At 44.2% G+C, this 22,808-nt stretch overlaps 1 protein-coding gene across 6 annotated transcripts in view; it reads left to right on the top strand.

Moving 5' to 3' along the window:
• DYRK1A (dual specificity tyrosine phosphorylation regulated kinase 1A) overlaps positions 1 to 22,808 on the top strand; it is a 179,940-nt gene that overhangs the window by 23,636 nt on the left and 133,496 nt on the right. For 2 of the 6 annotated variants that reach the window (XM_037127138.2, XM_037127135.2), the window contains exon 1: positions 15,690 to 15,779. The exons of 1 other annotated variant lie outside the window; for it this stretch is intronic. The gene's annotated coding sequence lies outside the window, so the exon portion shown is untranslated. Of the gene's footprint in view, positions 1 to 14,274; positions 14,362 to 15,689; positions 15,780 to 16,163; positions 16,282 to 22,808 lie in introns of those variants that run through there. 3 more of the 6 variants (XM_053657723.1, XM_037127139.2, XM_037127137.2) reach the window with 3 other exon arrangements.

Below are 22,808 nucleotides of genomic sequence, written 5' to 3'. Positions count from 1 at the left end.
AAAACAGTCAGCAATGGACACAAAAGATTGGATAGCATTAATAGCCAAATTAATCCAATTGACATTTAAAAAATGCTTCACCCATCAACTGCAGAATACACACTTTTTAAGTGCACATGAAACAGCCATCAAACTAGACCACACGTACACAGAACCATAAATCAAGTCTTAACAAATTTCAAAAGATTGAAATCACACAGAAAATGTTCTCTAATTATAGTGGAATGAAAGGTAAAGTCAGTAAGAAAAACAAGTAATATAGTGGAATGAAAGGTAAAGTCAGTAAGAAAAACAAGTAATATCTGAATATTAAGTAACATTTCTAAATAACATGAATCAACAAAAAAGCACAATGGAAATTATAAATATTTTGAATCAAAATAATTTATCAAAATGTGTGTGGTATAGCTAGAACAGTGGTTACAAGGAAATTTATTGCATAAACTAGGAAAAAAGTTAAAAGCCAATTATTTAACCTTTACAGTTGAAAAACTAGAAAGACAGCATCAAATTCAAACCAAAGAAAGTAGAGTGAAAGAAATAAGAGCAGAAATCAATGAAATGGAGAAGCAGATGTAAACAGAAAAAAAATCAACAAGACCAAGAGCTGGTCCTTTTAAAAGATTAATAAAAATGATAGAATGTTTATAAGACTGATGAGTAAAAAAGAGAAAAACATTACTGATCTGAGTCATGAAAACTGAGATATCACTATAGACCCTACAGGTGCAAAAGGACAACAGGAGGGAATTAAGAACAATTTTATGCCCAACTTGACAGGTTAGATGAAATGGATAAAGTCTTTGAAAAAAATCAATTTATCAAAACATATAAGAGGGAATATAATTTCAATATCCTTATATCTATTAAAGAAATGGATTCTGTTATTTAAAACAGTCCCTCTATAAAAATTTAAGGCCCACGTGACCTCACTGGTAAATTCTTTCAAAAATTTAAAGGAAACAATACCAATCTTATGTAATCTTTCACAGGAAAGAGGAAAAAAAGGAATATTTCCTCATTTTATGAAGTCAGTGTATCTTTGACGACAGAAACCGATAGTTGTAAGAAACATTATAAGAAAACATTATAAGAAATATTCCTGATGAATACAAAAATCCTAAATGAAATATTAGTGATTTAAATCCTGCAGTTTATAGAAAGGCTAATACATCAGGACCAATAGATTTAACATTTGAAAACTTATTTACAAAGTCACTAGCAAAATAAAGGAGAAAAACCATATAAATTCAGTAGATGCAGAGAAGTCACTCCGTGAAATTCAATACCCATTCATGACAAAAAGTTAGTGGGCGTGGAGGAAGCGTCCTCGGTTGGATCAGACCACCCACAGAAGCCTGTGGTCAATGCACTGCACACAATTCCAAGCTGAAAACACTGAAAACATCCCCTGTAAAGTCAGACAAAATTCAGCTCTTTGCTGTCCCCACTTATGTTCAGCGTTACACTGAAGGTTCAGGTAGGTGCGATGCTGGAAAAGAAAGAGAAATACAGAGTGTGTAGTTTGAAAATGAAGCCACAGTATCATTCACATCCACGGTCATTTTTATACAGAACATTCAAAGGAATTTACAGACTATGTATCAGAACCAGTCAGTGGATCGGGCAAAGCTGCGGGATATACGGTCAGCATACGAGAATTAATTGTTTCTGTAGATTAGTTACAAAAAGAATTGGAAAATGAAATGTAAAAAGTAAAAAAACTCCCTTGACGGGCCCCTCTGACGCTACAGAAGACCACGGTCACGGTGTGAGAAGCACCGGAGGTGCCCCGGGTCGTTTCTGTGCGCATCTAAAGTACTTCGCTGGTGACATTGCTGTCCCAGGGTGTTTTGGGGGACAGTTTCTGCAGGAAGTACATGCAGAACTGAATCACGGGCAATTCATGTGACTAGCTCAGGGTATCCATAAGTTAAACCAGATAATTCTTCACAGGCTCAGAAAGCTCTGGGACCAGAAGCCATGACCCTAAAGCAAGGAAAAAAAAAAAAAAAACAACTGAATTTGAGGGAAACCCTGAAGAAAAAAAAGGTTGCTTTCCTGGAAAGGGAAAACTTGTAGTTCAAGGTAATACTATATAAAACAAAATCACAAAAACCAGAACCAAACAAAGAAAAATTGAATATTTCCTCATACCCATTTAAAAGAGGGAAAGTGATTAGGGAATAGATTTGAGTAAACAGCATTTGTTTTTTTCCTAGTGCTTCGGCTCAAAATAGTCCGTATGCCAAAGCAGCACTTTGAGATGGCATGTGCTGAACTCTCTTATGAGAACAGTCTTCGTACAGACTGTCCCCTCCTCTTTCGGTGCTCACCTCTCCTCTCCTCCAGAGCTTCCAGACCGTGATCAAAACTGGAGGGGGGCGAGCCGAAACGTGTCCCACAGGGAGAGAGGCCGCCAGGCGGGGCTCTCGGGCTCCTTCCTCGGAGACTCAGGGCTGATCGAGTTAGTTCCTCTTCTCGCTGGTCTTCTCCTTTGGTCTCACACTCCTTCAGGGTTGAGGTCCAGTCTAGTTTATCCCTGTGTCCCCAGCACCGACCAGGGGGTCCGACACAGTGCAGACTGAACACATGTATGTGGGGTGATGTACTAGTCATGCACTTCACTGTGGGTAATTTATAATTCAGTTTATATAAAATGGTGGCTGCTGCATCCAGGAACAAGCCACTTAAGAGAAACTATTTAGGGAGAAGATGAGTTCTGGCCGACAAGTTGAGACTTCTGATTTTTTGTTCCATTTACTTATGTTTGGCTACTCACTATCTAGATTTTCTTCTTGAAAAAAAAAACCTTTATAATATACAAAATCATGAATGGGGCATCATGCTTGTGTTTTTTCTCTCCACTTTCTGGGATACCAGCTTTCCACTCTAATTATCACCTAAGCCTGGCAACTACAACCAAGGCTAAAGTCTTTAACTCTTGAATTCCCCTACCAGTGTCATGAAAAGTGAAAAGATCAACTCCTGGCTATTCCACTTAAATATAATAGATCCCGAAGTTCTGCGGGTTTAAGAATGCCTCAAAAATGATGGAGCTGGCATCCCCTTTATACTTTCCTTCCTTTTAGTGAGATGTGCCTGCTTCTTGTTGTCGGTGCTCAGGACTCTCAGGAATCTCCACCCTGGATGGAGCTGAAGGTGCACCAGAAATCTTTAGAAATATGGGATAGAAATCAAGTCATGGGAACCAGGCCAGAGAAGGCTGGGCGAGAATGGATGACCAGAGAGTGGTCCTCAAGCCCTTGGAGAGGGAAGGAGGGAAAGCAGCGCTTGTTGGCTGCCCACGTGACCCCTGGTGCTCTGGGTTTACTTGCGCTGATTTGTGAAGTGAGAAGTGAGAGGAAGTCTATTTTGTATTTCAGAGACTTAGGACCCAGACTAATGGGTAAAAGCTGTGTGGACTTAGGGTCTATTTGTAGCCATAACGATCCATAATTGATTGTAGAAAGTTTGAGAAAAGATACAAGGAAGCTAATTATCACCTATAATTGTACCACCCAGGACTGAGCCTTATGCAAATTATTAACATATATATGTTTATATATATATATATATATATCATCTCCCTGGCTGGTGCGGCTCAGAGGATTGAGTGATGGCTTGGGAACCAAAGGGGTGTAGGTTCAATTCCCCCTAAGGGCACATGCCTGGGTTGCAGGCCGTTCAGGTCCCCAGTTAGGGGCGTGGGAGAGGCAGCCGCACATTGATGTTGCTCTTCCCCTCTTTCTCCCTTTCTTCCCCTCTGTCTAAAATAAATAAAATCTTTTAAAAAAAATTATATAGTTTACTTACAAAATTTGAAGTCGTACAAAATCTACTTTAAAACTTAATTTATCATCAAATAGGCTATAATCATTTTTCTCATGCCGTGAAATATATTTGTATTATTAGTGTGTGTTCTGTTTTGACATGATATGCTCCATTCTGAAATCGAGCCTCCCTTGCTGGACATGTAAGTAGTTTAAGGATGTCCTTGAAGGGAGTCACGCCAGAGGTGGGGCACGGCCTGGGGCAGACATTAGAGATGAGAGTGTTAAGCCTGGGAAAGACTAGATTCAGGTGAGAAAAGCCCAGCTTCTCTCCAATATTTAAAGGTGGGCATTTAGAAGAGGAAGAAGCTTCGGCCCGTGTGGCCGCCAGAGAAAAGATTTAGAAAGAGCAGATGGAAACTTGGGGAGATCAGCCCGCGGTGTGTAAAGATGACTGCCGCTGGGGGTGCCACAGCCGGTCTGGGCGGACCCGGGGCGTGAGCGTCCCACTGCTTCAGATGCATAAATGTAGGTTTGAAATCGCTGATGCGTCTGAGAATGTGGGAGGGGTCGCTAACTGGTTTGTTCTTTCGGAATGGGGGGCTTCCAAGGTGAAACTTTGAGTCCTGGCTGAGTGGCTAAGTTGGTTGGAGTCCCGTCCCATAAACCAAAATGTGGTGGGTTGGATCCCAGGTCAGAGCATGTACCCAGGTTGCAGTTTCGCCTCTGTTGGGGTGCACACGTCTCTCCCATCGAGTTCTCTCTCTCTTTCCCTCTCTCCAAATCAATTTCAAAACATATCCTCGGGTGAGGACTTTTTAGAAAAGTGAAAATTGGACTGTAGTCCTCTTATTATTTCTGCCAGCGCCCAATATTTATACAATGATCTATGGTTCATAAAGATCAAAATGAGGAAACAGACTCAGAGATGTTAAGTAAACCAGCCAAGTTCCTGCAGCTAGGAGGTAGTTGAGAGTGGACTAGATTTCCACGTTCTCTGTCCTTACCCCCTTCTGCTCAGGTGCTATTACGACTATCAGGTCACCAGTACCTTCTAGAATGTCCAGACTCACATGACATCGTCTGCCCTCCTTCGTTGCAAGAAGTGGAAGATGCCCCCGGTGACCATTAGGTGCACAATGTCACTGTACAGTTAACAGGTAAGGTTTCCTGTATGTCGTCTCTACCTGACAGCAGTGACTTCATGATTAGGAGTTTGGCACCCAAGGGTGGAGCTTCTCCCCACTCTGACATCCTCTGATTCTATGATGTCTCAGGTGCCTTCTGCTCAGGACAGGGTCCCCTTCCTTCGAGGTCTGAGTTAACACGCCTCCAATTTGGGCCCACTGTCCTGCATACACGTACTTTCAGCTCTGCCAGCTGAGAACTCTGGAACACTGGGCTTTTGTTACAGCGTAGACTCAAGGGGGGTGGTGGTGAACGATATACTATTACCAAAAGGATCCCCCTTTTTCTCTGGGGGTTCCCTCCACCTACTAGGTTCACTTTGTCCGCCCTCAGAAGAAAAACATCTCTCAATGCCGGATATTGGTGAAAAGGAAAGGAATTATTTATCTAAAAGTTGTACAGACTCAGAGTAGTGACTTAATGTCTTCATTAAAATACAACAGTCCTTTAGGACACCCACAGACACACGCAGTCCTTCCTTCTCCTCCTGCCTAGTCCCAGGCACCGTATCTCAGGAAAAGAAGTAGACGTCCGTGATTCGGGCTCTTGGCACCATCAGCCGTGTCACTGCCACGATCTCCAGTTAATCCAAAACCATGTGGCACCTTCTCACGGCTCACCAGCAAGAGTCTTTCACCCCTTTTCTTCCCAGCAAAGTTTCTCCTGCTTTCCAAGACACGTAGTTCTGACTCTTGCCAAAGCCAAGGGGTCCCCACTCTGCCAAAGCTTCATGATTCTCTCCAGGTATGGCTGCCGTGCCTGGGTTTTAATCCCAGTGCCAGTCTTCCTCTGCAGCCCCACTTCTGACTCTTCCCACAATCAGTTATACCTGCCAGCCTTTACTGGGCTATTTTTCCAGCTTTACTGGGCTGCCGTGGTAAGTCTGGGCAGGCGTGCCCCATGGCATGGAGCCAGTCTTCTCCAAGCTCTCACACCGGCGCTGTAACCAGGGGAGTTGCCTCTCAGTTACATCTTGGGTAGAAGTCACTTCCATCCCTCTGGCTCAAAACATGGCCACAACTGTTTAACATATCTATGAAACCAGTTAAAGGATATGGATGTTATTAAATGACCGTGCCAGAGGTTAGCTGCAAAGCTGTTGCTATACAAAATAGCTCTCAGTGGCCCTGTTCCATGTGTCCCATCCCCCAGCTCAGACTTGAGGGGGTGAGAACTTCCTATATATATATATTTTTTTTTTCTAATATTTCCTGGATACCTTGAGTTCTGGACCCCATTACAAATCCCTATGTGGGGTCCCCCTCTTGGCTGCATCCTGTTACACTTTGACCCTCCACTCTACCTGTCTAGCTGCAAAGCACACTGCCTAGGAATTTATTCCTGTTTCCAACAACCACCCTGAATTCTTGCCTTTAGCCTAGTCCTTTTGGGCTAGACAATCTAGAAGGAAACGTCAAGGTCTCCTTCTGGCTAAGGGGGGGCCTCGCACCATGTGCAGGTGACCAGCTGCCTGCTTCACTCCTGGGGGCTCCTCTCCACCAGGCTTTCCTCCCTAAAGCAATCAGAGGAGCCTCTGAAGGTGACCCCCCCCCAAAGGTGCCTGCATGCAATGCTCCACTAAAGCCACCCGCAGCCCTTCCTGCCGGCTTGCAGCCCACCCACAGGATCCCTCCCAATCTTCAGGAAGCCTGCACCCACTGTGGTAGGGAGAGGAAGGCCGGAAGCAGATGGCCACCCCCTTTCGTTCCTGTGAAGTGTATTCCTCTTGCTTTTAACCATTTCCTGGTTTTCATTGCTTGCCTACTGGAGCTAGGTCTTGCTGGCTCCATTCTTTCAAAAACATTTATTTGGTTCCCAGTATATGCCAAGCCCTGGGGTGGGGGGGGAAGGCAAGTGAGTAAGGTCTCTGCCTTTGAAGAGCTTCCTTGTCTCTTGGCAGATGGAAGAGGAAATCTGCAATGAAAATGCAGGGAGGTAAATGCTTTGAGGAAAGAATGAGGCCTCGCCTCTGAGAAAACAGCAGCCTGGAAAGAACCAGTCAGTCGGCTGTTCTGGGGACCTCAACTGGGGAAGCCTTAGTGCAAAAGGCTTGAGGGGTCCAGCCCCGAAGGGCTCTGGGGACAAACTGCCAGGTAGGAATGTCATTCCCAAAGCAGTGAGGAGTCCTGTAGGCTGTCAGCAGGCGATGATGTGTTCCTGAATTTGAAAAGGACCCCCTGCAACCTCAAGGTGGGTGAGAGAAAGGAGACAGGGAGACCGGGAGTAGCTTTCAGTGTGTTACTCTTTTCTGTTCTGTTCAGATTCCCAAGCCATGTGCTTGAATTGTTTCTATCTGAAAAATAAAGTGATTTTCTGGGCGAGGAGAGTGGTGACTCTTTTTGTCTTAGTCTTTATACTTGTCATGTTATAGATTTTAAAAGGTAACATGATAAATAATTTTTGCTTTTATTTATTTTTCCAGGTCTGTTGAGATATAATTGACATATTACACTGTATAAGTGTAATGTGTATTGCATAATAATTTGACTTACATGTACTGTGAAATGATTACCACAATAAGTTTAGTTAGCATCTATGACTTCATAAAGATACAAAAAGTAATAAAAGGCTTTTTTTCTCGTATTAAGAACCTATATGATTTACTGCTCTCCTAACAACTTTCATAGAAGGTAAGGAAAAAGTAGGTAGGCTTGTAGTTGTTCATGCGGAAAATATAGAATAATTGATAGATAATGGCACAAGAATAAACTCCTTTTCACGTACTCACTGTACAACTGTAAGCTTGCTTTTGCCCCACCAGGTACATGTCAGACCACAGAGTTTGCTATAGTCACCGTGTTGTACATCTCTCCTATGTCCTTACCTTATAACTGGAAGTTTGTCCCTTTTGACCACCTTCATCTAATGCCCCCTAGCTCCAGCCAATTTTTGCTTTTAAAGATCTGTAAGTACATTTAGACATGGGACTGCAGAGACATGCTTGCTGTCCCTCATAAAAAGTCTTTCGGGTCTTGGACCCTGCTTGTAAGCTGCTAACCGTGCATGCAGGTAGAAGGCTATTATTATTTTTGCATTTGGGACTGTGAACCCTGAGACAGAAGGTATCTGCTAAGAAGGCCTGTGTCTAACTGGGCTCAAATTAAAACAAACAACAAAACAACAACAAACAGAGCCTAGTAGTCATTTCTACTCGCAAACTGCACTTCAGGGGGAGGCCTGCACTGAGCTGTCCGCCTGCCAGGCGAGCCAGCCCTCAGAGAGGAGCTCCGGGGATCCTGTTTCAACTGATAGGATCGAAGTTTTTCCTTCCAATTGGAGCTGAGCATCTCTCTCTCTCTCTCTCTCTCTCTCTCCTTCCCCCCACCTTCCCTGACCAATCAACATCTTCACCGACCAATAAAAGCAGTTAATTTCTGACCAATCAAGAGGGTGGGAGAACCAATCAAACGATAAGGATTTGAAGTCCTCATTTGCGTGCAGTCAGACCAATCAGAGTTCAGAGGCAGGGATTACTATCTATATACAGCAGCTGCCCTCCAGGTGTGAGGGTGCAGTTTTCCTTTCCACTAAAACTGAAGGGTGTGTTTCTCTTGGGTGAGCTGAGACACTGAAGGTGTGTCATTAGTGCAGAGAGGAGCAGGCCGGTGCAAGCCAGGGCGGGCCGAGGAGGACCCCAGCTGTCTAGCTGGAGAGGGACCTGCCTGGAGGGCTGCCTCGTGGTTGCTAGTTGCGAGGTTTTCCCAGCCGGATTGTGTCCCAGTTGAGCTGCCCTGTAGCCGTGTTGTTTTCATAGTTGGGCTGTATCACCATTGTGCCATTTTGCCCTAAGTGAAATTTCCTTCTTCACTGTACCCCAACTGGGGATTCCTGTTGGCGCTGAATTTGTGCCAACAACCATCAGTTGACAGTACTGTAGACATTAATAGACTTGCCCATGCAGAGGTCCTGCCTAAACCTCTGTCTAAGGAGAATGCCCAGATATATGGTTTCTCAGACTGAGGGAACCTGGGGTGAGCTGCGGGCTGTGCAAGAACGCTGGCAGGAGAACTCTTATGTAATAGAACTAACTAGCTACTTGGTGATCGCTGACATTCCTGTATCCCTTCAGCAGAATGTTCTTTCAGCTTTGCTGGCAGATTGCAACGATCTGTCCTCTGCTGTTAGAGAAATTCCATCCATTTAAAGATCAGAAGAGGACATTACTAGGTTCTATACAATCAGTGGACAGCTTCCTCTGAAGTCTTAACGATTGCTAAAACAAAACAAAACAATCCTTCGTGATGGGGGAAAACTGGAAGAAAATAACAGGAGCTCACCATTCACTTAAAAAATTTAACACAAAATAGTATTTACGGTGTGCCAGATACGGTGCTAGCGATACAAAGATGAAAATATAGGATCCTTGCCTGAAAAGCCTTATACTTGAGAAACAGGCATGCAACTACTATATGGTAAAGTAATATCACTGCTATGACCACAGAGGTATCTTCTGAATTGAATTGGGTAAAATAGGAAAACATGTTAATGACAGAAGCAGTAAGTGTGCACACCGATACTGCAGGAATGTCTACTACATACCTACATTAAAAAGCCAAGAAAACAAGCCAAAACTCTCAAGAACTGTTGAGCTAATGAACCATTGAAGTAAGTGACCTTTGTAGATTTCTGTGCCTCCCACCTAATTTTAAATTCCAGGTACTTAATTGTTTTTCAGTTTCATTAGGACATTTTCCCTAAACCTGTTCATTTCCAGAAAGATAAGATACATGTAGGAATCAATATATTACAGTGAATTTCTTTTCAAGTCTTGCCAAAGTGTTGCAACATACTGTTGCAAGATATTCCCAAACCGTGTGAATTACACACTGTTGTCTAACCATTTTACATTTGCTATTTAAAAACCTTTATCTTGATGTTACAAAAAAGAAAATGTTAACAATTCATAAAATAAAATTGGCAAACATTCTCCATGGTAGGAAAGTAGTGAATATAGTCCTCCTTTTTAAAAATGGCACCATTGGAACCACATCTTGTCATCAAGCAACCTTATGATGCTAGGAGAATGGAGGCAGAGCACTTGGTGCAGGTAAGAGGAGTCGGGGAGGGGCGAGCAGTGAGGCTGAGCAAGGAAGGAGTCTGGACTAGAGCCACCTGGGGGGTGGCTGCTGGGAGATGACTGTGGATGATCTGCTGCAAGGGCCAGGTGATGTTTACATCATCCATTAGCCTAAAGACAATACCTTCCAGTTTTCTTTCTTCTTCTTTTTTTTTTTTTGCAGTACATTTTTTAAAAAAAGAAATCAATGAAAAGATGACACCTCTTCTCTCCTTCCCTAAATGAGCACGGGATATATAATCAGGCAGGGCACAAATAGTGCGTATGTATGACATTAAATGGGCAAAGACAAGCAAATTAAAACAAGAGTGTGGAAAAAAGTCTTTCTCACGTACTACTTTTAGGGTGCAAACTGGTGAAATCATTTCTGAGGGATATTTTGGCAACATGAGTCAAAGCTCTTTAAGGAGTTATGCTCCTATCTCAGGAAATGACTGGACAGGCATGCAAAATGTATACGTGCAATGTTTGTGCTGCTTTATTTATAGTAACAAAAGTGAAGAGGACTTCCTTTAAAAATAGAGGAGCAGTTATGTGAATTATGGCCCATTCAACTGATGGAATACTTGAAGCTGTAAAAATAATGATCTAAAGTTCAGTTAATTAACACAGAAATGTGTTCATAACTGTACGTTAAAGAAGGCATAAAATGTACCTGTTTATGTGTGCTGCGTGCGTGTGCGAGTTCATCTGCCTCTAAGAAAGTCTGGGGCGATATATGCTGTTATGAAGATACTATCTAGGCTTATCTCTGGGCGGTGCTTTGTTTTTCCATATTGTGAAACTGTTTCTAATGAGTTTTCGTGTTTTTGGTTTTTGACCTCAGATGGTGAGAACTGAGTGTTCACTTCTTGATTCATAGCATTCTGTCATTGTCAGTTCAAATATGGCCCCTCTCTTGTTTTGCTTTATTTTGTATTAATCTGTTTTATATATATATATTACTTTTAATCTGTTTTATATATATATATATATATTACTTTAAAAATCAGAACAAAAATAAATCTTATGCAAAGGGGAACAATCAAGGAGCTGCACTCCGAAGTCTGTGAGAAGATCAGGGGTGTCAGATTCTGGCCATGCCTCTGTGCTGTGACAAATCGTAAATTGTCTGCCTTTCCACCTGGTTCATTTTCCTATTGGTTAGTTCTTTTTGTCCTGGGGATGTTTAGGTTATACCTCCCAGCGTGGTTCAACTCCTGAACTTTTGGTGTTAGTACAGTGTACCACTAAGGGTGGGCATTAACAGATGTGGAAGCAAGCAAAAACCCCGCCATCTTGCCCCTGGTCCATGTATTACTTTGCTAGGGCTGCCATAACAAAGTAGCACAAAACAGGTGGCTTAAACCACAGAAATGTATTGTGTCAGAGGTTCGGAGTCTAGAAGTCCAAGAAGATCAAGGTGTCAAGGATGTTGGTTCCCTCTGATGACCGTGAGGGTGAATCTATCCCATCCTTTCTCCCAGCGTCTGCCAGACTCAAGCATTCTTTGGCTTATAGATGGCATTCTTCCTGTCTTCACCTCGTCTTCCCTGTGTGTGTCTCTCTGTCTAAATTTCCCCTTTTGTAAGGACGCCAGGCATATTGGATCAGGGCTCACTCTAGTGACATCTTAACCACTTCTGTAATGACCTGATCTCCACATAACCTTGGGTCATCTTAGTGTGGTGGGAGTGGGCTTTGCAGTCATGGCTGGGCATACATCTTGGCTTTACCACTTACTGGTGGTGTAATATGGAGAAAGTTACTTCCTCAGGACTTGTCTTCTCTTCTGTATAATGAAGATGTAATGTTGCTGTGAGGATTAGAGCTACTCTAGAATGTACTGGATAACTGTAAGCTGTTACTATTATTATTTTAGGTTTTATTTATTTTTAAAGAGAGTTGAAAAGGAGGGAGAAAGAGAGGGAACGAAATGTCGATGTGAGAGAAACATGTCCATCTGTTGCTTCTTTGAATGCGCCCTGACGTGGGACTGAGCCCTAAACCCAGGCATGTGCCCTGACCAGGGATCGAACCAGTGACCTTTCATTTTGTGGGATGACACCCAACCAACTAAGCCACACTGGTCAGGGCAAGGCTGCTATTATTGGTGAGCTGAGGGTCAGTGCATGTGAAGAGGAGATTCTCCAATGAAAGCAAGAATTTAATCCTTGAACTTGGTCAACACTAAACTGGCATCTGGCCCTGGCTGGTGTAGCTCAGTGGGTTGAGCAGGGGCCTGTGAAGCAAAGGGTCACCGGTTTGATTCCCAGTCACTGCACGTGCCTGGGTTGTAGGCCAGGTCACCAGTAGGGGACACAGGAGAGGCAACCACATGTTGATGTTTCTCTCCCTCTCCTTCTCCTTTCTGTCCCCTCTGTCTAAAAATAAATAAAATATATTTTAAAAAATAAACTGGCATCTGTACCAGAGTCCTTCCTGCTTACATATTGTTCACTTGTTAGGAGCCAGCGTAGTTTACAGGTTACCCATTAGGTAAAGCCTATGTAAAACTATTTTACAGCATTCCAACCTGGACGCAAAGTGACAGTTCATTGATCAATGCTGCATAAGGCTGTCACACTGCAGGGAAGGTGGGGGAGGTGGGTGTGGTGGAGAGGGAAGGGTGAAACTTTCTAGATATAAACACCAGCAGTGCCTTCTATTCTGCATGATTAAAGCTCAAGATTTTTGCCTCACCCTTATAATCTTCTAGATTGATTTAACTGAAGACAGGGTACATTTCTTGAGACACTGTCATATTCTTTCCAGGTTACCTATGATTAATTATGCAAGTTTCCTTCCTTTTCAGCAATAAAAATTTGACTCAAATTTAACTTAGTGTTAAAGGCTGCAATGTCCAAGTGTTCCCACAGACGTAAAACTTTTGAATGCGGCAGGGGTGAGGCGTGGGGAGCCGGACAGGAGGAAGGCATTGTATAGGTGGAAGTGTGAGTTTGGGAGGAATTCAGGTAGCCATCTGTCACCTAAACAGGAACACTCTTGGCCACGTCCTTCAAAAACAGTCCAGTTGAATGTGGACTTTAATTACATTAGTGACACAATTTTGAAAAAGTCGGCAATCCAGAAGAACTTTTAAGAGTCATGGCAACTTAAAAATTTTTTTTTTACTTACTGATTTTAGAGAGACAGGGAGAGAGAAGGATTGACTTGTCATTCCACTTACGCATTTGTTGGTTGATTCTTGTATGTGGGAGATCGAACTGTCAACCTTGGCATATCCGGATGATGCTCTTAACAGACAGGGCTACCCTGCCAGGGCTGTCATGGAAACTTAACATAAAGAATCAGTCATTATAGTATGCTATTTGCTAGACTACTTTCTGTGTAATTTATTTTAGGTTTAGTTTGAGTTCTTTCAGGGCCTGTGTTAATTTGAATGGTTGCCTTAGTGTTTCAATGTTTTAATTACTGAAAGAGGTAAACATTTGTTAGAAACCATTTATTAAAGCAAGTATCTTTCCTTGAGTCACATAGGATAGAGACCAGTATTTTTTTGCAGGGTTGTTTTCCTTTACACCTGTAAGATTGTATCTGTTGGCTACTATATTTGTGAAGTTTTAGCTTAAGAAAAATTGGTATGAACACTACCATATGATGGCAAAATCAAGCTTAGAAATCAATCAATAAATTAGTGATTTGGTGTGAAATGATTTATATGATTAGCGTAACATTTAAGTGCCATTTTATTATGTTTGGTACAAAATAGCTTTTAGCCAGTGGCTGGCTGATTACAAAGTAGCCAGTGCCTGGGGAGTACACCTAGCAATGTTCATGCAGAAAGAAGGGGTAGAACAAAATAAATGAAAGCTAGAGTACTAATAAAGAATCGTGGGCGAACTCAGAATCTGGTAACAGATGATTCATGAAAAAGAAAAAAAACGGATGACGGGTGTTGGGCAAGGACACAGTAATAGCTCCAGGATTAATTTAAGGGGCATTCCGATAGAAGGCTTAGCCCAGAAAAGTGGGTAGGGGTTTGAATAGGAGGAAAGCCTGGGAAAGCGTGCACAGCGTAAAAAAGTTTTCATGATGGCCCCGTCCATAATTTCTGAATATAGGCACTGGTTGCTACACAAAAGGAGTGTGCCATGATTTAATCAAGGTGTCAGCCGCAGGGGCATCCCGGATTCCGGGGAAGCGCCCGGAATTCCTGAGATGTCTGAAACGCGGAGGCGGCCTCTTCCCCACCCCCGCCGTGGCCTCCGCGGGCATTTTCCGGCGAGGGGAGCACGCGAGCCCTTCCAAGAACAGTTTAAACGCGCGGACCTGCGGACCCAGGATGCCGTCCCGCGACAGGCGCACTCCCTGGGGACGAAGGTGAGAGCTCCGGGCCCGGGCGAATACCGGTGGGTTTCCCCGATCTCCGCGCGGCCGCAGAGTCCAGCCTCCTCCCCCCCCCCACTCCGGGCGCGGGAGGGGCTGCGGGCGCACGACGCGGAAGCGTGGGGCTCCGGGGGCGGAGGCGCAGAGGCCGTGCGCGCGCTCCCCAGGCCGCAGTCGGCGCGGGCGCGGGGTGCGGCCAGGCTGCTGGGGAGGCGGCGGGCTTTCGCGTACAGGCCCAGCCGTCGCCTCGCCCCTCGCTTTCTCTACCCTTCCCCTTCCCTCCCTCTGCCCAGCCGTCCCCCCTCTCTCCCCTCCCCCGAGCGAATCACGCGCCCTCCTCTGACACTCGTAGCGGGCAGAGCTCCGAATTTATCCTTCACGTGACCTGAGGGGGGTTGGGTGGTTGGTTGGGGACGGAGGGGGAGAGGTAAAGGAGGGAACGGAATCTGCCGTTGCCCGAGCAACAGGCCCCGCCCACCGGCTTGGGCCGTGGGGCGGGAGGAGGACGTCAGCACGTCAGCCGGGGTTTTGCGTTTTGATTGACAGTTGCTATAGCGACCGGGTCGGTCCGTCGCCATTTTGTTGGTTGGTTTTTTTTTAAACCCTTTCGCTTCCCGCCCGAATAATAATAAAAAGCCCCATTGGAGTGAGGCGGGGGTGGCGGCGGCAAGAGCGGCGGGGGGATCCGGGGAGACTGCTGCCGTCGCTGCTGCTGATCGCGGCTCAGGTCGGGCTCAGGGAGCGGACACCCCGAGCGGGGGGTGCGGGCGCCGCCGCCGCCGCCGCTTCTGCTGCTGCTGCTGTTCCTGCTGCTGCTGTTGGTGCCGCTGCTGCCGCCGGCGAGCGGGCGGGCCCGGTGTGAGTGTGAGAGTGTGTGTGAGTGAGCGTGTGCGCGGGCGAGTGTGCGTGCGGGTGTCTGTCTGTCTGTGCGGGCACTCGGGGGCGGGCGGTTCGGGCTCTCCTGGCGGAGCCGCCGCCGCCACCACCGCCGCCGCCACCGCCCGGCCCGGCGCTTCTGGCTGCGCAGGTTTGGAGCGCGCGCCATTTTGTGAGATTTACAAAATCTTCCTGGGGAAGAAGCCGCCGGAGCGGCCGCGCATCGGCGGCCGGCCTCGCCACCGCGCCCTCAGCGCGGGCCGGGCCGCGCGGCCCCGCCGCCGGGAGCCGGGGTCCGGGGACTGCGGTATTTGCCGGGGAGGGGGCTGTCGCCTCCCCGGCCCCTGGCGCCGCTGGAACTGCCAGCCGGACAGAGACTGAGAAGGCTGCGGATTGGCCACAGAACCGGGAGCGCCGGGGCAGAGAGAGGCGACCGGGCGGCGCTGGCTGCGGAGGCCGCGGCAGGAGTGCAGCGGCGGGAGCCTGAGGCTGAGACTCACCGGAGGGAGCGGCGCGAGCGCCCCGCCATCGTCCTGGTGAGTGTCCGGCCCGGCCGCGGCCCCGCCCGGCCAGGCGCCGGGCTCCCCCCGCGGCCTGCAGCCGGGCCCGTGCCGAGGCCGGCCGGGTGGAGGGAGGGACCTGCCATTTTAGGAGGAGGCGCCGCGACTCGGGGCTGGCTGCCGGGGAGGGAACCGACTGGCCCGGTCCCGGAGGAGAGGCGGGTGCGAGCGGAGGGAAAGTTGCAGAGGGTGGGAGCGGGGGCCGTGGCCTCCCGGGAGCCGGGGCCTTAGGGGCCGGAGAAAGCGCCAGACCTTCACTGGTCGCCCGAGCTAAGGGGAGGAGGTTGTCTTCCTCCTCCTCCTCTTCCTCCTCATCCTCTTCCCCCAGCTCCTCCCTCGTCCCTCCTCTCGGCCCCCTCCAGTGTGGGAACCGCCGGGGTTCTCCGCAAGGACAATGCACGGGTTAAGAAAATGGGGCTGGCTGCTGGGCGACGCGCCGGGGAAGGTCGCGAGCTCAGTCCCTCCGCGGCCCTTTGGGGTATGTTCTGGGGCGAGGGCACTCGGCCTGCCCCGAAGTTGTGCGGGGAGTGCACGCTATCCCGGCCACTCGGGATGGAGTGATGACCCGCCTAGCAGCTGGGAGGAGTTGGTGGCAAAGAATTTTGTGAATTTTAATTGATACCTGGGTATTGCAGCAGAACTTCACAAGTCTATTTACAGACCCCAGCCTGGTCTTTCTTAGATGCACGGAAACTGCCGAATATCTTAACACTTAGCGAAAGGCCCCTCCCTAGTATGAAATGGTTAAAAATAGCAAAATTCGTAAGTCCGACTACTTGACTATACTTTTCTTTTAAACGTTGGTTATATGAATCCTGTAATCTTGGTGCAGCACTTGAATACCAGCACTTTTTGGTTCTTGAATTCCACTTAAGTTACCAAGTTATCAGAAAAATACACCTTAAAACACTTTTCACATTAGTTTAATGATTGGGACGAAAAGTGCCACGCACTTTTCTCGGGACTTTACATACATATGCTGGTTTACCCCACGGTACAAACTATTACCCATTTTACAGATGAGGAAATCGAGCCGGGGCTCATCCAAGGTCACGCAGCAGGAACTCTGGGAACCAGGTGTTGAGTCAGCCTGCCCAGGCCCCTAGTCACTAGGTTATAATTTGGTATTAGAAATACTTGGCGCATTTTGAGGCGATCCGTGTGTAATGACTCAGGGTTCTAACATAGAGATTATGTCCATGTATGTCGTGGACTTAACTTTGTGGTTGAGGCCCTCTCAATGAAAGGTATCAGTCCCCCTGCCCACCCAGTCTATGCCCACGTAGACTGTTTTCTGAATGGAATTAGAAATATTTGGTGCGTTCTGTTCTTCACACTTAGTTTTAATTATAGGCATTAATTAAGTATTGTTGAGATATCAAGTTTTGTGTAAAGTTATGTTTATTTTTTAAACCTTTGAATACATAGATTTTTTTCTGTGACCCCCTTATACTTTTCGTATACAGTGCTTAAGAATGGATATATTTAATAATTTGATTTGGGGGTGTTTAATAATTCAGAGGAATTTTCTTTAGCTTTTGTTAAATTTCTCATTTTGTTCAATTACATTAAGAGAATATTTTCAGATTATAAATTTGAGACAAATTAAAATTTCAGATGCTGATTTTAATCTGAAGAAGATAGTTTGAAAGAAATAGTAGATTCTTGGAAAAAGTTTACTTGGTGATAGTTAAGATTTTTAAGGTATGTGGGACTTCGATTTAAAATCCCCCAGTGCTTTTGGAGGGTTTGCCTTGCTGTAGCAGCGGTGCTTTCTGTGGCTGTTCAAATTTAGACTTCAGACCTTGCCAGGAAGTGGAGGACTCCTGTCTGTGCCTACCCCACCTTCTGTTCTAAAACAGTGTAACATAAAGTTCATAAGAGACATAAGCTTGCATAGCCACCCTTGTGTCTATAAGTGAAGTCACTCTTACTTGAAATCTAAAAAAGATTTTGGGTTTGAAGGAATAGTATTTTAAAGGAACATATTTTAAAGACATTTAGGTGGGACCTATTAGAAACTTAATGAACACAAAATTACTCTGTGTTGGTGATAAAAAACTTAATGACTTTGAAAAACTTCTGAGTTAGTTCAGTCTTTTAGTGGCACTAACATTCAAAATAAATGAAAAGACATTCCATTTTAATGCACTGTCCTATTTGGGGAAGGTGGGTAGTAAAAAAGACCCTTGGTTAGAACTTTTTTCCCCCATCTAGAATATTGTCCTTTAGTTTTTTTAGAGTTACTGTGTTCATTATTTAAAGTTGTAGGGGTGGGGAGTGGTAAGTGTAGCAACTAGTGTTTAAAGAATTTATATAGGTTTTTATAGTGATACGAATGTTTATATGCAGAAGCAAAATTCAAGATAACTTGTTATAACACATGATACAGGATGACCTTGGGCATGCGTTTTGAAACTATACAAAGAAAGAAAAGGTTAATTTGTTTTGAATTTTGAGTACTTGAAAACAATTAAAAAAATAAGAAATAGCTTAGAAATTTAGTCTTCCCAGGATGTTTTCACATGAGTGTTTATTGCTGGCAAATGTCTGTAATTATTGGAAGAAAATTTGGATAGAAGTAACTTCATTATGAGAAGGGAGTTGCCTTATATATAACATTAAATATAAGATTAATTGGACAGGGGGCTTCATTTGTGAACTGATATTTGTGATAAAGTGTGTGTCAACTTTGATTTAGCATTAACTTCTCTATTTCAAAGAGCTTGCACATTATCTACACACACACACACACACACACACACACACCCATCACCATTTCTCTTATCCCCCAAGAAAAATCTTTAACCATCTAAACCCAGCAAAACCCAAAAACTCCCAAACAGACTTTTTATGAAGATCTTGTTTCTTTTTCTCCCCAATTTTAGTGAGTCTTTTAACTTATGTTCCTTATCAGTACTTCAAACTGTGAGCTAAGAATTTGTGTTGAGAATTCTGGTGGTTTTACCTCCAGAAACTCGTGTATATATTTTTTAGAAGTCAAGATATTACGTGAAACTATCAAACATGGTCACCTGAAACTTGACACCTCACACAGCCCTGTCAGTGAGTCGTGGAACTTGCAGAAGAGCGCCTTACACACAGCGGCCTTGCCTTGCCGTTTAAAAGACTTATTACCATGTATCATTTTGACCACTGGGCGTTGTTTTGATGGCTAGAGAAAATTTGGTCATTCATAGCCCAAGGCTCGCACAATTTTCGACTAACAGTTTTGGGTGGTTAAAATTTGTGTTTAATTATTTGGAAAAATCATCAAGTTATTGAAAATACCTAAAATATCTTTTCATTTGCCCCTAGATGAAGAAATCTTCTGAAATGTTGCCTATGTCACCGTTGTAATGTTAAGCTAGACCTGTAGTGTTTAGCATTGGTTATATGAATATGAAATGTTGACTTCACATAACTGAAATAATTAAGGTTCATATTAGGTAAATACAAGTCTTAATGTTTCCTAATCTAAAGGCTACAGGTAGCCTTACTTTCACTTTTTTGGTATATGAAAACAAAAAATTTGGAAATGCTGATTTGTATAAACCAGCTACATGTTTTTTTGATAGTGATGCCTTTGCTTTGAAGTCCTACTTCTAGAGTTAGAAGGAGTTAGGATTCTTTATTGGCGATAGTAACTTAACAGTACATTGAACAAACATATGTCTAAAATGATGTGGTTCCTTGTAGGCATACTTTTTGCTAATATAGAACCATTTTGGCTTCTTGGCAATTGATTCTCCTACCAGAGCTATGTACCCTCTCTTCTAGAAGATTATTTTTAGAAGTTTCTATCACTGTTAAAGTTTTGACAAGTTACATATGTATTTTTGTTTGAGAAACATGTGCACAATATATATATAAAATACCCAATGACAAGGATTGATTTTGTTTGCTGTATGGATGTCTGTGGTTAAGGTTGGCATCTTAGCACATGTGTTTGGGTAAAAACATGACATTGTGACACCTATTTAAAATCTGCTTGACAACTAGGTGTTGGTAGTGGTTGAGGCAGCATGGTGCTGTGGAGAGAGGAGATCACTGGCTTTTGAGATGGCACCTGGCAGAGGCTCCAGGCAGGCAGGTCTGGAATTGGAACAGGACCTGCCACTCACTGGCAGTGGGGCTTTAAACACTGAGTTCACTCAGCTTCTTCAGTGGTAAAATGAGGTCACTGGTACTTACCTTAATTTTCTTCTGAGGGTTGATACTGTATATAAATTTCTTAATGGCCTTCTTCTCCCCCTTTCCCACCCTTCCTCTTCATTCATACTCATCCTTATGGTCTCAGCATAAATGGCTACTACTTTAGAAAGGCCTTCCCCACACTCCAAGTCTATTCTTGACCAGGTGTTCTTCAGGAGTCTGCTTTTTTCACAGCCCTTATCACCAAGAGCTATATAACATTCCTTCCCTCACTCCGTTAGATTGTGAGGTGCATCTGGACAGGGGTAATTCTTTCTTGCACATGCCTGTGACTAGTGGCTGGCATGCAGCATGGGTATATAAACAAATATGCATTCAGAGTGATGGAACGAGGACCTATATGCTGAGTCTTGTTTGACTACCTCTCCTTAGTTGTGCAGTCTTGGACAAAGCAGCTTCTTTGGGCTTCAGTGTCCTATATGGCATATGTGCATAGTACCAGCTGCCCTGCCCAGGATTTCAAAAATGTGAAATGAGATACTGTAATGAGGTGCTTTGCAAAAATGTAAAATGCCATATCAATATAAGCTGATACAGTAGCAGTAATTTCAGTAGTGGAGTCACCCGAGAGTCTATAGTTATTTTCAGCTTTGTTGAGTTGGTAAGTAGCTATAATTTAATATTTATTACAAACTTAAACTTTATGCATTGGTTAGAACATGAGATTGGGTTTATGGTTTAAATACAGTGGCTGAAACAAGAGGTTGATTTTTTAGATAAGTGTCAGCAGTCTTAGGCTGATGTGGTTCCATGGTGTAGGGACCTTGGTTTCTGCCGTCTTCTTTCCCATCTTGAAGGGATGTCCCTTTCTGTATAGTACGAGATGTCTCCCCAGCCACATGCCCCTCCCTTTAAAGACAAATCTGGACATTTACACTTTTGTTTACCCCTGTTGGTCAGAACTTAGTCAGGTGGCCGCATTTAGCTGCAAAGGAGGCTGGGATATGTGGTTTTTGGTAGTTGTCTGGCTGAAAATCTGTTTCTATTGAAGAAGAGGAGAATGGGAGATTATGAGTAATTACCTGTCATACTTTCAGATGTTTTGGGGAGAAACTTGCAGAAATAAACTTTTGAGAAGACAACTTACTGCAGTGATTAATGTTTATTTATTTTTTTTTACATTTAATCATCAATAATTTAAACTATGGTGTGCAAGTTCCAGTACCTTGTCATTATTCAGCATATGCAGTTTATACATATATAGTCAGATTAGAAAAAAGGTAGCAAAACTTGTAGTAGTGAAGAAATTTTGAATCTAATAGCACATTATTTTACTAACAGTATTTTCTGACAAATACAATTCATGATTACCGTGTACTGTATGTAAAGATTATTTGGAATCCAAGCTTTTGGATTTCATTTTAATAGTCTCAACTACACTATGTATGTTCTGCTGATATCCTCAGCGGATGGCAGTCAATGTTCCAGTCGCTTAAGTTGCAAAGGTGATAGCAGCAGTGATGTTCTGTTAACTATGTAGTATCTTCCTCTTTAATTTCTGTGGGTTTGAAAAAGAGGTGAGATGGAGGATTCCTTTGAACTCTATAGAGCATTTTTAGATCTGGTAGAGACCTGAGAACCTAATGACTTTCAAACAGTCTTCTGGAGGACTTGTCCAAGTGGGATTCCCAAGTCGTATTACGATCCTCTGGAATCTGCTTTCGTAAAAGGGCTTCACGTAATTAATCCTGATACTGTAGAAACAGTGATACGGTTCATCTCTCTTAGAGAAGGAAATGGATGCAAAGTAACTAAATTACCAACCAGCGCCTCAGAATAAGCAGGTCTGGGACTACTGCATGCTTTCCGGGCTCCTAGTTCTGTGTTCTCTTTGCAAAAGAAGGGACAGAGGACTGACACCCAACTGCACTGGGCTTTATGAGGTACCTGTCATTCTCAGGTGTGCTGCGTTTTCATTGGTAGAAAAACAGTTCAAGTTTGTCAAATGGGTATTTACAGACAAGAAGTTGAGGTTTTAAATAGGGTATTCTTAGTGTTAATGCTGTGGTCAGTGGGGTAGTGAGTGCATCTGAGGGTAGATCAGTGATTTTCATACTCCAGTTCTGTGGCACACCCAAAATGTATCTTTCGCCAATCTGACAAAAAATAGGTATGGTTTTGATTCAGTCATACTGGATGGCTGTTGTTGCATTGACTGTTGTCATATTTTTATTTGACAGTCAAAGGGAAAAGAGGTCAGTGCCCCTGACCACATACATAGTCAGGTGTTGCGTGTTTGAAAAATTCTTGAGACACACTGGTTGAAAGTCACTGGGGTAGGTGGTTAGGGAGGTTTTTCCTCAGCGTGATTAGAAGGAACAAAGATAGGTCTTGTCCCCAAGTTACTACTTTCTTTGTCATCGGGTTTGCTTGCAATTCTCTCTGTTGAATTTATTCTTTTAGGTTAAGGTAAGAGTTGGATTCCATAGTTTAAAATGGAAACACTCCCAGAGGAATGTCCTTTATCTGTTATCAGGTTAAAACTTTATTTTAATCATTTAGCTGGCTGTCATTTTTAAAAATTGGAGATTAGCACCTGCACTAGTGAGAAAGCTCTTTTGGAAGGGGTGGGAGAGTAGGACACATGTGTCCTTGCCAGGGAAAGTGAAGGGTGGGTTTGAGAGATGTCAGCTGCATAGAATCTTGGAAAGGTGCATTGAGGTTTGATGGCCAGGCGTTGGTAGGGTTAGGCGTTGGTAGGGTTAGGCGTTGGTAGGGTTAGACGTAGAGAGTGCTGCTGTGGAACTGGTTAGTTTTGCTGAGGACCCACTGGCTTTACTATGTATCTAC

Source organism: Artibeus jamaicensis, unplaced genomic scaffold (assembly GCF_021234435.1).
Source record: "Artibeus jamaicensis isolate MK-2021 breed Jamaican fruit bat unplaced genomic scaffold, CSHL_Jam_final scaffold_474, whole genome shotgun sequence".
Lineage (NCBI taxonomy): Eukaryota > Metazoa > Chordata > Mammalia > Chiroptera > Phyllostomidae > Artibeus > Artibeus jamaicensis.
Note: the sequence above shows the minus strand (reverse complement) of the source record. Positions and strands in the feature narration are given on the sequence as shown.